General features: G+C 45.6%; 1 protein-coding gene across 1 annotated transcript in view; it reads right to left on the bottom strand.

The window, feature by feature from the left end:
* The window catches only part of LOC138513505 (solute carrier organic anion transporter family member 1B3-like), a 636965-nt gene that overhangs the window by 440810 nt on the left and 183637 nt on the right, over positions 1 to 12518 (bottom strand). The gene's annotated exons all lie outside the window — the stretch shown is intronic.

Genomic DNA, 12518 nt, shown 5'->3' with positions numbered 1-12518 from the left:
CCTTCGGAAAGTACCTCATCGCCAGTGGCAGCTGCTTCCCCAACCGAACTGGTAGCTGCAGGCAGGGTCCCATCTGCCACCAGATCTACAGCTGTGGATTCCACAGGTGTTGCAACTTTTGGAGTAGTGGATGACCTATGATGCCCCTGTTCCCTGCCATCCAGTGGTGCCTTTTTCCTCAGTTGCTGATGTGCCTTGCCAGTGCCCTTGGAGGTGGAAGGCCTGTTAGTGTCTTCCCTGGACCTGGCCCTCTTCGTAGGAGTGGTGGCCTGTGCTGCAGAGTCCTCTGCATCACTGTCGGTATCACTGCCTTAGGGGACCATAAGAGGGACAGCATCAGTGATGGTTGTACATGCATCAAGCATACAATGGTATCAGTGCATTTGTACACATTTGATGACTTGCTGTCCAACTGTTGTGGCATACAGGTTATCTGCCATTTGGTGGGGTTGCTCAGGCATATGTTAGGTTCACACATGCGTGAGGTGGTGTCTGCTGTGTGACATGCCTTTGTGTTGTGATCTGCGTGCAGTTTCCCTGTTTGTGGTGTGTCTCTCAGGTATGGCATTGGCATGCTGCATGCATGTGGATGTGTCAGTGCTGGGGATGATATCTAGGCAGGGATGTGTCCATGTGCGTGTAATGGGCAATGCATTGCCTCATGGCATGGTGACATTGGTGGAATATCATCATACTTTACATTACAGTGTTTTCTTGGGACACTCAACTCCATCTGCCGATGACGACGCTCCATGTTGCATTTCTCCTACACCTACTATGGACTCCATACCGATTGTGCTGGCACAGGTTTCTTCCCAGCGGCTGAGTTTGATTGGTGAGTTAAAGCAATTGCCATTAGCCAGGCCCTGGCTCCGGTTGGCAGACAAGATATTGCGCACTCTGAGGTGTAGGTCGTCCTGTTTTCTGACATCCTTTACTCTGTGGGGGGGGGTGCCAACCGCACTGGCTTTCAGGGCCACTAGCTCCCATGTCTCTTTCTTTTTGAGCTGTGCTGCTCTTTTCAGTTCAGAGGCAAAGACCACCTCTGAATTCTTAGCCAGAGTGTCAGCGAGCATGTTATGTTCATCCTCCGAGAACAGCTCCTACCGCTGCCGGGATGCCCTTTCTTTATAGCCTTTGGCCTGGGGCTGGTGGTGTAGAAGATGATCTGAGCGTTGGTCTGAGGCTCCAGGTCCTGTGTATCGAGGATGGCAATGAATTGTGTTTTCCAAGATGGCCGCTGTGCCATTTCCTGTTCCGGCGCGATGACGTTACTTCCAGTTCCGGGTTAGCGGGCCCGTTAGAGATGGACAGAGGTGGAAGGGCTGCTGTCAGTGCTTTCCATGATGCTGCTAAGGGATGTTTTTGGGACATTTGGGGCAAGCCGGAACTGTCGATACCACATGCCACTACACGCGTGCACGCATACTCGTAATCGGCCGCTGTTAGCAGCGTCATTGCTACCCGGACCTGGTATTGCCTCCATTCCGGTAAAAACTGATTTTTACTGCAAATCTCGTAATGCCCCCATAGTCTCCATGCAGCCATCAATTTCAAACATGTCTGCAAATTAGTGTTGGTGCTTGAAGAAAGATAACATTAGCAAAAGACATAGTAGAAAGAATTACCTTCATTGCAGAGTTCAGAAGTCTTTTTACTATGTGTATTACTAATGTTATTTGTTAGTAAATGCTGTGTTTCGAAAGGTTAAGGTAAGCATTGTGATTTTAAGGGCAAGCTCGGGTGGCAGGGGTACGGGTGAGCTAAGATGGAAAAGAGAAGGTGTGAGCTAAGGTGGGTGGTAGCAGGCAGAAAAGAAAACCGTAGACATGTAAGAGTTAGTATCCATGAGAGTATTCATAGGGGAGCTAGAGAGGGTGCAATGGTGGAGTTAAAAAGCAATGATGTAGGTTGGGTTGTTGTTGAGTGGATATGGAAGTGTGGGTGGACAGGTTTGGTGCAGGGAATGTGGTACTAGAGTAGAGTGGGGTAGTATGGAAATGAGCTAGGATTAGTGGGGTAGCCAGAGGTAAGCTAAGGTGGATGGGTGTTTGGGGATAGGCAGGTGCAAGGTTGGGTGGATGTGGTTGGTTAGGTGGGCAGGGATGAGGGAGGAAGGTGTGGGTAGAGTGGGGCAAGGTAAGGATGGGTGTTTTGAAAGAGTGGCATGTGGTTGGAGTGTGTGAGGAAATAGATAGGTATGGTCGAGAGGAGTGAGGTTGGGTTTTGGTTGAGAGGGGGGGAGGAAAGATGAATGGAGATAGAGAAGGGTGAGGAAATATGTGTGGGGGTAAAGCAATGTAGGACAGGTGTGGAGAGATGCAGTGGTAGAGTGAAGGATGGAGGTAAGGTGGGAAAGGAGGTAGAATGGAACAGGGGATAGAGCGGAGGCCTAGTGTTAGAGTGGAACAGGTTAGAGTGGGGTTTAGATGGGTTGTATGGAGATGTGAATTGGGGTGTGATGATGTGGAGTAGTGTAATGGTGTGGAGTCATGCAGATGTGTTGAGTGGTGTGGAGGTGGGATATGGAGTGTGACGTGGCTTGATGTGGTGGTCTAGTGTTTGAAGTGGTGGTGTGGTGTGGAGTGCTGTCGTGACTAGATTCCCCTTCCTCTATCCCTTCTTCACTCCCTCACCTGGACCCGATGAGAGGTAGTCTGAAGATTCTTTGCTTGTCGTTTTCTTTCCTTCTCCCGTCTTCTTCTTTTTCCCTTTGCGATTATATAGATATGGGCGAGCTCCCCCAGATTCCAAGTGAGAAACACTGTGGGCAAAAGGGGGAACTCTGGGGAGCCGACCCCCTTCCAATCAGGGAAAAAAGCCCTTAGGCTAAAAAAAAAAAAACCTTATGTGTTTCCAGTACCTCACGCTGGGATGATCTGTGTAATTGCTGAGATGAGGATCCCAAGGCAAATGTAGTTTCCTGAGGTAGACTGCCTTCCTGAAGAAAGAGAGATGGCCAGGAGGCAGAGGCATGAGGGAAAGAGTAGCTGGCAGTTGGGCACTTTGAAATGGTGAAGGAAACAAAATGCTCCCGGAATGGCAGAACGGGAAAAGGAAAATAAGCCGTCCAGACGGGCAGTCAGGGAGAGCAAGAGCAGGCACGGTGAGCGGGGAGGAAGGACAGGAAGAGCAGGTAGCGGGACGGAAAATAGGGTAGGACTACAGCGGGAATACCTGAGAAGCACAGAGGACCGTTGGTACACAAATAGGAGGAAAACACAAGTGAGCGTACTGGCGAGTGAGCACGGTTGCAATGCTCCAATCCCTCTGCTGTAGGTGTTTTCATAACGGTGGTGGCCATCTTGAAATAAACTAGGCCGCTGTAGTGGATGCGGGAAGTAACGTGATGGCATGTCTAATGGTGGTGCCACCGTGTCCAAAGGCACCACTGGCGAATCCTGACAAGTGGTGGCAGTGTGGGGTGGGGTGTTGTTGTGGTGTGTTGTGGTGTGTTGGTTTGGAGTGGTATTGGTATGAAGTGGTAGTGTTGAGTGAGGTGGTTATATGGGGTTGTGGTGTAGAGTAGGAGTGTGGAGTGGTGGTGGGTGAAGTGAGGTGGAGTTGTGTATTGTGTGTGTGGTATGGAGTGGTGGGTTGTAGTGTTGTAGGGTGTGGGGTGGAGTTGCAGTATAACTGTGTGGATTGATAATGTGAAGTGGAGGTGGGCTTTAGTAGTGTTGAGTGGTAAAGTGTGGTGGGACAGTGAAGTGATGGTGTGGAGTGGGGGTGTGGAATAATGGGTGGTTTGGTATCTGGAGTCGTGGTGGTGTGGAGTGGCAGTGTTTTGGGGTTGAGTAGTTATGTGGAGTGGTGGTGATATGGAATCGTAGAAATACCAACATACAAAATTACAAAAAAACCTGCTTCCAATGCAAAAAGCCAAAAACCAAGCCAAACAGTGTTAGAAACTGGTTACAAACCAACCTACATAAATATGAAATAGGCATGAAGTAGGCAACATTAATTGATTTTTTTTACGCATTACTTTTTTTACAACTACTAAATGCTCAATATAGAGTGCAGAACATTCAGTCGACCACAATGCAGGCCCATCTCTCTAAACTAATTAGCTGAACCAGACAAGCTTGCTGGGAAACGACTTTGCTGGCACAGTAGGAGGATCTCTCGTTATGTGATAGCTGTAATACATGAGAAAATGTGTCATTATTTCCCTGTATTGGAGTGGAGTGTTGATTGCCAACTGCATTCTTGTGAGGATATCCGTATGTTGTCAGTGGTACAGCACCCTGTCTTCTTCATGTTATCAATCCCTTGATATGGCCGAAATTCTGCAGTTCTCCTGATGGCCAATAGATGTACTCATAAGAAATCACATGGACTCAAATCAGGAACATTACATTTTCTCGATTAAAATATGATAAATTGCATTAGTAGAGTGGTGTTATAGCTGCCTATTTTAATGTGTTTCCTCTCTGTGTTAAACGTTAAAATCAACACTGCTCTGTAGAGGTAGAGGCTCAATGCACCGTTTTTGTAGTATAAGTTTGATACATTTACATCTAAAAGACAGGTGTAATAACTCTGTATCTGAACAGTTCAATCATGAGTAAATAAATCACTGCAGTTCTATAAATAGCGAGTTGCATAAAATCAAAGAACATTTTGGGAACATTAGAATGACTTCATATTAGTGACTCAAGAATTTGATCCTGGTCGGATGTGAATCCTGCGCAATGTTGGGAAGATACAGGTACATATGTGTGCAGCTGTAATGAGGCAGGATGCAGCATTGTGTGTTACTTTGAGGGGGGGCAGATGTGCGGCTGGAAGCCGAGTATGATTGGCATTTCACCCATCGATGTGTGAGAAGCTGAAGGCTTGGATGACTGTACGGAATTCGTTTGGGGGAATTAAGGGTTTGATTGTGTGGAGTGTGTGGATAAGTAGCCATGTGGTCTGTGCCATTTTAGTTCTGTGCTTTTGGAAGGAAAGGCTACTGTTAACAATGAAGCCCAGGGATTTGGCTGAGTTTGACAGTTGAAGGGTGAATCCTTCCAGGCACATGTCATTGGGACATTGTTACACAAGTTGTTGTTTGCTGGGGGGACAAATGAGGACAAATTAGGTCTTGGTCAGGTTCAGTTTAAGGTAAGCGTTTGACATCCATATTTGGGTAGTAGTCAGGCATTTGTGGAGATGAGCAGTGAACACTTGACCGAGAGTACTTTGGATTTGAATGAGCCCATCTGTACGGCCTGGCGCCTACTGGATAAGTAGAATAAAAACCATTTTAGGATGGTTCCAGAGAAACCTATTCTGTTAGTGAGGAGGGAAAGGAGTATATGAGGATCAATTCTGTTGAAGGCAGCTGAGAAATCTAAGGGGACCAGGAGACAAGAGTCACAGTGACAGTGATTCTGAGCGCATCGTCCACCACTTGGATAGTTGCAGTCTCAGTGCTGCATTTGGAGCAAAGCCTGACTTATAATCGCAGAGGAGGTTAAGCCAATCGATTTTGGCAAGTAGTTGAGTCAAAACTACTATCTCGATAAGCTTCTTGATGAACAGGAGTCTCATGATGGGTCTGAAGTTAACTAGGTCCTCGGGATCAAGCAAGTGTTTTTTGAGAAGGGCTCATGTGAGATCTGTCTTTAACATGCCTGGCAATGCAACTTCACTGAGAGAGGTGTTCACAATACCTAGGAGTGTGTTAAGTGCTGGGCCAAGGAGTTGTTTAATAAGGCAGGCCGCAAGGGAGTCAACCATGTAAGTAGTGCATTTGAGTGAGACGTGTCTGAGAGATTCTTATTAGAGAGAAGTGTGAAGTCTGTCCAGGAGGGCAATGCCCGGGAGAGGGAGGGGGTGGATATATGGGCACGGTCTGGTTTTGAGGCATCAATATGACCTCAGATTTTATCAATTTTGTTAATAAAGAAGGTGTTTATTCCATTGCATTTCTCTTGTGAAAGTGGCCCTTTATAGACAGGTGTCGGCTTGGAGCAGTGCTTGACTACTTTGAATATGGCTTTGCTCATGTTAGAGGCTGCTTGAATGGTGGAAATGTAGTAATCCGATTTAGCCACAGATATGATTGTTTGCAGAGATTTGAGGGATGAGAGATGCTCTAGCCTGCAGTCCTTGCACCACCACTTTTCAAGGGACCTTATATAGCGTTTGTTGTTGGTGAGCTTGGGTGTGTACCCGGGTTCAGGCACTTTAACTGTGGTGTGACTCGACTTTAGAGGTGTGTGAGCATCCACTAGTTCTTTGGCAAGGTGCTTAAACGTATCCAGAAGGTATAATGCATTCCCCATAATGGGCAATGTTGTGAACATTCCCACTAGTGTGGCTAGTGGGAAATTTTAAAGGATAAGCATTAAATAACAGAGCGTTTGGCGTGTCCTTTGTGGGGCAGCCTTGTGCCTGATATGAGAAGGTGGTTATGGCATGGTCGGTCCAGTTGAGGGACAGGGGGTTTGAGCATGAGAGGATCAGCCAAGAAGTAAAGACTGGGTTGAGCGTGCAAGATTTGACATGCTTGGGGGAGAGTAAGATTAGTTTATGGTTCATGGAGTAGGTCAGAGTGAATAAGGAGACACGTAGATGTTTTGCTGGTTGGGATTTAGGGATATTGAAATCTCAGCTGAGGATTTTATTATAGTAGGAAACTGTTGCAAAGGAGAGAAAGTTAGAAACATATAGATGAAGTTACCACGCCCTTGAGGTGGCCTGTAAATAAGGTGACATGTACTGAGTCATTGTTTAAGCTGGAGAACCGGCATGACAGGTATTCAAAGGAGCTACATTTCCGAGTTGGGAATACCATACAGGACCAGTAAATCATATGGATGATTGCCAAACCACCACTAGTTTTTCCTTTGTGGTCAGTATGTTGGATTCTGTAGCCGTGGGGTAGAAGGACGTCAAAAATGAAAGGGAGGAGGGTGTAAACCATGTTTGAGTAATTAAAAAGGCATCAAGATCATTGTTGGGTATTAGGTCGCCAATATCGGCAGCATGTGCAATCGCTGAGCAAGCGTTAACCATCATAACCAGGCACACATGACTAGAAGGCGCATGTTGTGGGTAGCATGGGGGATATTGATGAGGTTTGCCGGAGTAGCTCTTAGGGGCTGTTTTGGGTATTTGGCTGTGCAATCCCTGCAGAGTCTGGGAATGGATTGTGGTGAGACATGGTGATATTTACCTGGTGTAGCATGAGCAGAGTAATTGACCCTTAGCCCTTACCGGCCCCTAACAGGACCAAACAGGTGTTGCCCTTTTTTTGACTGCCCTTCACTTCAGACGTCGGGGCTGGAGACACCCGGCGAACTAACAGTTTAGAAGGGAAATGAAGGAGCAGGCCTAAGCGGTCAGGTGGGGTTTAAATCACATGACCTAGATCCACTTGCACCAGCTCATCAACTGCAAACGAAAAGAGGATGGAAGACCGTTTAAATAGGGAAACAAAAGGGCATCAAAACAAGAAGGCAACAAACGACAAGCAGTGATTGACTGGTGTGTGGAGTTTCGGTCACATGACCTGGATCCACTTGCACCAGCTTGTCAACTGCAGGAGAAAAGAGGCAGGAAGAATGCTTAAATAGGGAAACAATAGCAGCAAAACAAGAAGGCACAACAAGATTAGCAGTGATTGACAGTGTGTGGTGTGTAGGTGGTTCTATGAATCATTTCCTAATATTTTGTTCCTAATGGCAACTTTGCCAAATTATTCTTTGCCAAAATGGCTAATTTTGTTTAGCACAAACAGATGGGGGAGACACCCACACCCCCCTTCGTGCCCCATGCCCATTATACACCTTATTCCAATTTACCATATACTTGTTTGTGCTAAAAAGAATCAACCAAGACATGAGTATGTGGGATGGTCTCCGGGCAAGGCCTCAGAGCTACAGAGGATGATCTCATACAGGGAAAATAGGAGAACAAATGAAGAAATTAAGCTGCAGACATTGCCAATCCGGCCCTCACAACATCTCAATCCTCTACAGCACCAAACTTGCAACAAGAGTGCCTCCAATCAGGAAGAGTCCTCATCTGAATGCTATATTAGCCCTGTTGCCCTTGACAACCTTTGGCTTGCATTAGCAACTCAGCATCCATCTTGCTATCCAGGCTCCTGTAGTAGGTATTGTGTAGGACACATAAGCCTGCTTGTATTGTTATTTGCTCAAAGCCAGGACCTATGTAGTTATCTTACTGTTTGACAGTCTGCAGCTGTCTTTTAGTTAGACTAGATGTTTAGGACTCGTTTGTCTGGTTTCCTGATATCCTGTGAACTGTATGTTAAGTCTGGGAGAAGTTTCGAGTTCTAAATTGAAAATATGTTGAGGTGCTGCATTCGTCATACATGATACAGAGGAACTGGTATTAGCAGAGATGCAACGTAATATCGTGCGGATATTTAACATTGTTTTGATGCATACTGTGTTAATTAAATCTTAAAGTATCTATCTGAGATGTTTTGCTTTTTAACTACACAGTTCCTGCCTGTAGTATTTAAAATGTATTTATTAGTCCAAATGGATTTAGATCAGTCAGCAATGGCTATTTATTGAAAGTTTGCTTGAAATTCCCAAAATGTGCCCCCCCAGGAAAGTCAAGCTTTTTGAGTGAGTTTGGCACACCCTGTGGTATTCTCGCAGGATTGGATGAGGGAGGAACCCTACAGCGAGTCTCACAGCAGGGTTTGAGACGTGCTGTCCAATTACAAGACGAGACGCAAGAGGGGATTTAGAATAACCAATTAATTACCCATAGCTATTCTACATTGGGGTTGAGGACCTTTAAAAGGTCCAAGCTCACTTCCGGCTTCGTGTGTGTGTGTTTTATATGACTGTCATGACGTGGACATGACAGGCCCACAAACCTGGGGTTTGGAGGAGATTTGCAGTGCGTTTGGCACATTTAGGAGTGTAATGGGATTTTTAGGATGAGTTTGATAGTTGTTTGTAGTGTTTTTGTTGGTGTGTCTTGATCTGTGTCTAATAATACTTTTGTCCATTTCTGTGTGCTCTTTGGGCTCCCTCTCTAATCTTCTACTTCACCCTTACTACATTGTACACATTAAACAGAATTTAAAAGGTTCCCCTTATACTATTCCCTGTTCCCATTGTGACAGGCCAAACATTAAATTAAAACAAAGTGTTTCCTAGAAGCTTTCCTTTCCCGTATTTGTAGAGAAGTCCTTTTTTTAACCAAAGAAGTCACCTTCCCTGCTGTTTGTGCGGTTCAAGAACACTTTTCCATCATGTCAGTCTTGCAGGAATCCCTCCGTTATCCTTCTGTTATCTTTCACTTTTCAGGGTTTTACACATTGATATTTTAGGCACATTAATTACCTTTTGTTTTGCACATGGAGATCATTAAAAAACGTCCTTTTATTTGGGAACAGTGGTGGTAGAAATGATGAAGAGATGGACTGATTAACCATGTCAGAGATTGAGAGTGTAATACAGTTTGGGAGATAGAGCCTGAGAAGCAGGGGTTGAGATGAAATGTGAGGTGAGGTAGAGTGGTCGAGGAGGGAAGCCTGTGACTAATGAAAGGGATATCGTGGTTGAGGAGGGGGACGTGGTGGTTGACGAGCAGGAGAAGGAGCATGAGGAGTAGGAGGAGGACGACGATGTGACTAACAATCTGGAGGAGTGTCTGCTGAAGGTAGTTGAGTAATTTGAGTTTGTATTTGTTAAGGAAAAAAGGTACTTGATGAGCAGCAAGGAGGGGTATTGACAGACATGTTGGGGACACAGGGCAGAAGAGGTGTGATGCTGAAGGAGACAAAGAGCACCAGGTGGAGGAACTAGAGATGGTACCCTGTAGATGGCTCAGGAGGAGAAGACTTGGGCAACTGCAGCATTGCTGACTCATGCAGAGGGGGCAAGGCAGGCTCAGACTTTCCTCCAGAGGGTGAAGTCAGGACAGAAGCTATTCCCACCCATGAAATATGTTAGGCAGAATCACATGCAGTACCGTTTGGGAACACTACACACAATTAAGACTACAAGTGTAAGTACAATTTCACCTTCGGGTCAAGCCTGTACTGCACAGTGATGTGGTAGCAGCGGCTGAGCAGCCAGACTTATCTCAAGAGTAAAGTGAGCTGTACAAGAGGTTACACAAAGGGCTAACAATCACAGTGGTTCAAACAAACACTTACTGAAGGTTTCTTGATAAAAGAATATACATTTATTTACACAGACAGTTGGAAAACATTCCACCACTAAGAGCAGCTCAATATCACAGTCTAATATACTACAATACACAACCAATACGTTTCTGAATAAGTTCAGCTGCCCTGAAGTGGGAGCAAAATGGCACTTCAGTCACTTTACAAAAGGGGGTAAAAAGACAAGGTTAAAAGAATTAAGGCACAAATACTTTCAGAGGTAGGGCAAATAGTTTCAGTTTACTACAACCAGCAATTCAATTCAATAGGCCTTGTTCAAAGTCAATGGTTCAAAGTGTTTGATGGGATAGCACAGTTCTGATAGTAACCGGTTAAGTCTGTGCCACTGTTTTTAGAAGTAGTTGGTCAGATGGAAAGTTATATGTTGGTTTAGGGAAGGACAAGCCTTCAAAGTTGGGCACTGCGGCAGAAAGGATTTCTTGACTGCACTTGAACAGTACTTTTTAAATCAAGAAGAGCTGTAGCTGAGGCAGTTGTTCCTGGCAGTTCCTGCAGATCTCGCCTGTTCCTGAGCTTCAGTCATGGGGACAAGAAGGAGGATGTTGGAAGGTTCTGCACTGCCCAGGGAAGAGTCCACAAGCTTGGATAAACATTGGTTTAAGGTATGAGTGCCTTAAAGACCACAAACTGGTATCCTTCTCATGGGCTATCCAGTTTTCAACAGCACTCTCAAGAAAATTCGACCAGTATAGAGTCGGTGTCCAGGTGATTTGCGAGTTGGTTGTTCCCACCAAATTCAAGGGAAGAAGTTAACCTTGAAGGGCTTCTCTGTCAATGGAGTTTCAGGCAATTCGGACCTGCAATAGGGCTTCACCGGGGGACCAGGAGTTGCAGCAGTCGTCTTCCTTCAGCTCATCTTCGGTTCTCTCGTTCCAGTGGTCGTCTCTGCTTTCCATGTCCCAGAGGCCTGCTTTTAAATGGTTTCCCCCCATTCATTCCAGCCTAGCTGTCACTCACCCAGCAGGGTGGCTGTCCTTGCTGGACAGCCAGCCAGCCAATCACACCAGAGTGCATTCAGGTCTCCTAGGAGACTAAGCACAGGGAGTTTCGGGCACCTCCCAACATCCAGTCCACCCCAGACACTCAGGCGCCAGAGGAGGGCTTTAGCACTGAAGCCCGCAAAGGCCAACGACCAAAGGGACCAAACCTGGGTTGGCATGCAAAGACAAACACTAGAAGGATCTTTCCTATAAGAAACACCGAAGAAGGTTGACCGGAGTCTGTTTTTAGAGATAGGTCTTGGGCGCCATATTGAAAAACATGGCTGACCCTATTTTTAGCTACCAGTGTTTGCGGTCGGGAAAAATCATGTTAGTTTGTTCTAAACAACTGCCACCAGCCTTTTCAAGAGGGAAAGGGTAATATTTGACTGTTACATGAGGATTTAGACTCAGGGGTTGCTAGGCAACCCCTGCAGCACTCTATAGGAAGATAGTGTGTGCTGGGTCTGTACATTTAAAAAGACTAGTAAAGTCAATTTAACTTTACATGCTCTGGGAGACAGTAGTCAGTCCCAGAGAAGGTATTTAAACCTTGGGAAGTCTGAAAGACATCCCTGTGCCACTGCACTAAAAGGTGCTGTGTGACACACAAGAAAGAATGCCTATGGAGTTGTTTTAAAACTCCATATCCAAAGAACACAAAAGTAAAATACATTGAAAATTCAAAGTTAAAAATCCCAAAATATAGCAAAAGAGCTGGAGGGCTTTAAGGTAGAGGGAATTTAGCACTTGGGTGTTTATTCTCCCTAACAACATCACTATCCATCTGGCCATGGGTATGGGGCTACTTCAGCTTGCAGGAGGTTGTGACTGTCAGAGTGGAGGCAGGCAGTGTAAGATGTAACCTCTGCCAGAAGTCAGTTAATTCGGGTAACCCAGGTAAGACTGCCTTTTTACTTCTTCAATGCACAAGCACTGCAGTCTGTAGTACACTGATATGCTCAAGGAGGGAACATCGTGTGCCACGGATACATCTAGTGCAGTTTTCTCCTGCAGCAGTGATGGCAGCTCTAAGGGGATGTTAGATGTCACAGTGAGCTTTAATATTCTAAAAAAAAGTATGATGGATGGTTTAATGGTTTTTATTATAGTACTCTAACGTGGGTTTTGTTACTTCTCAAGACTGCAGATGGACTTGGCTAAGGGGTGTTTTTGGCTGGTCACTTAACCTCATGCGGGTTCCCTCAACTTTAATCCAGACTTTCTGAACACCTACGGTTAGCATGGATTCTATAGCTCAGTAACCCATACTGTCTAAACTAGCCTCTCAGTGTTGGGAAGACCTAAAGGCCAAAGCTTTATCTTACTTACTCCATGCATGGCTTTGTAAGCGTATCCTAGAC

Source organism: Ambystoma mexicanum, chromosome 12 (genome assembly GCF_040938575.1).
Source record: "Ambystoma mexicanum isolate Mex_15411 chromosome 12, UKY_AmexF1_1, whole genome shotgun sequence".
In the NCBI taxonomy this organism is placed as follows: Eukaryota; Metazoa; Chordata; class Amphibia; order Caudata; family Ambystomatidae; genus Ambystoma; species Ambystoma mexicanum.
This window is presented reverse-complemented; position numbering and strand designations above follow the sequence as displayed.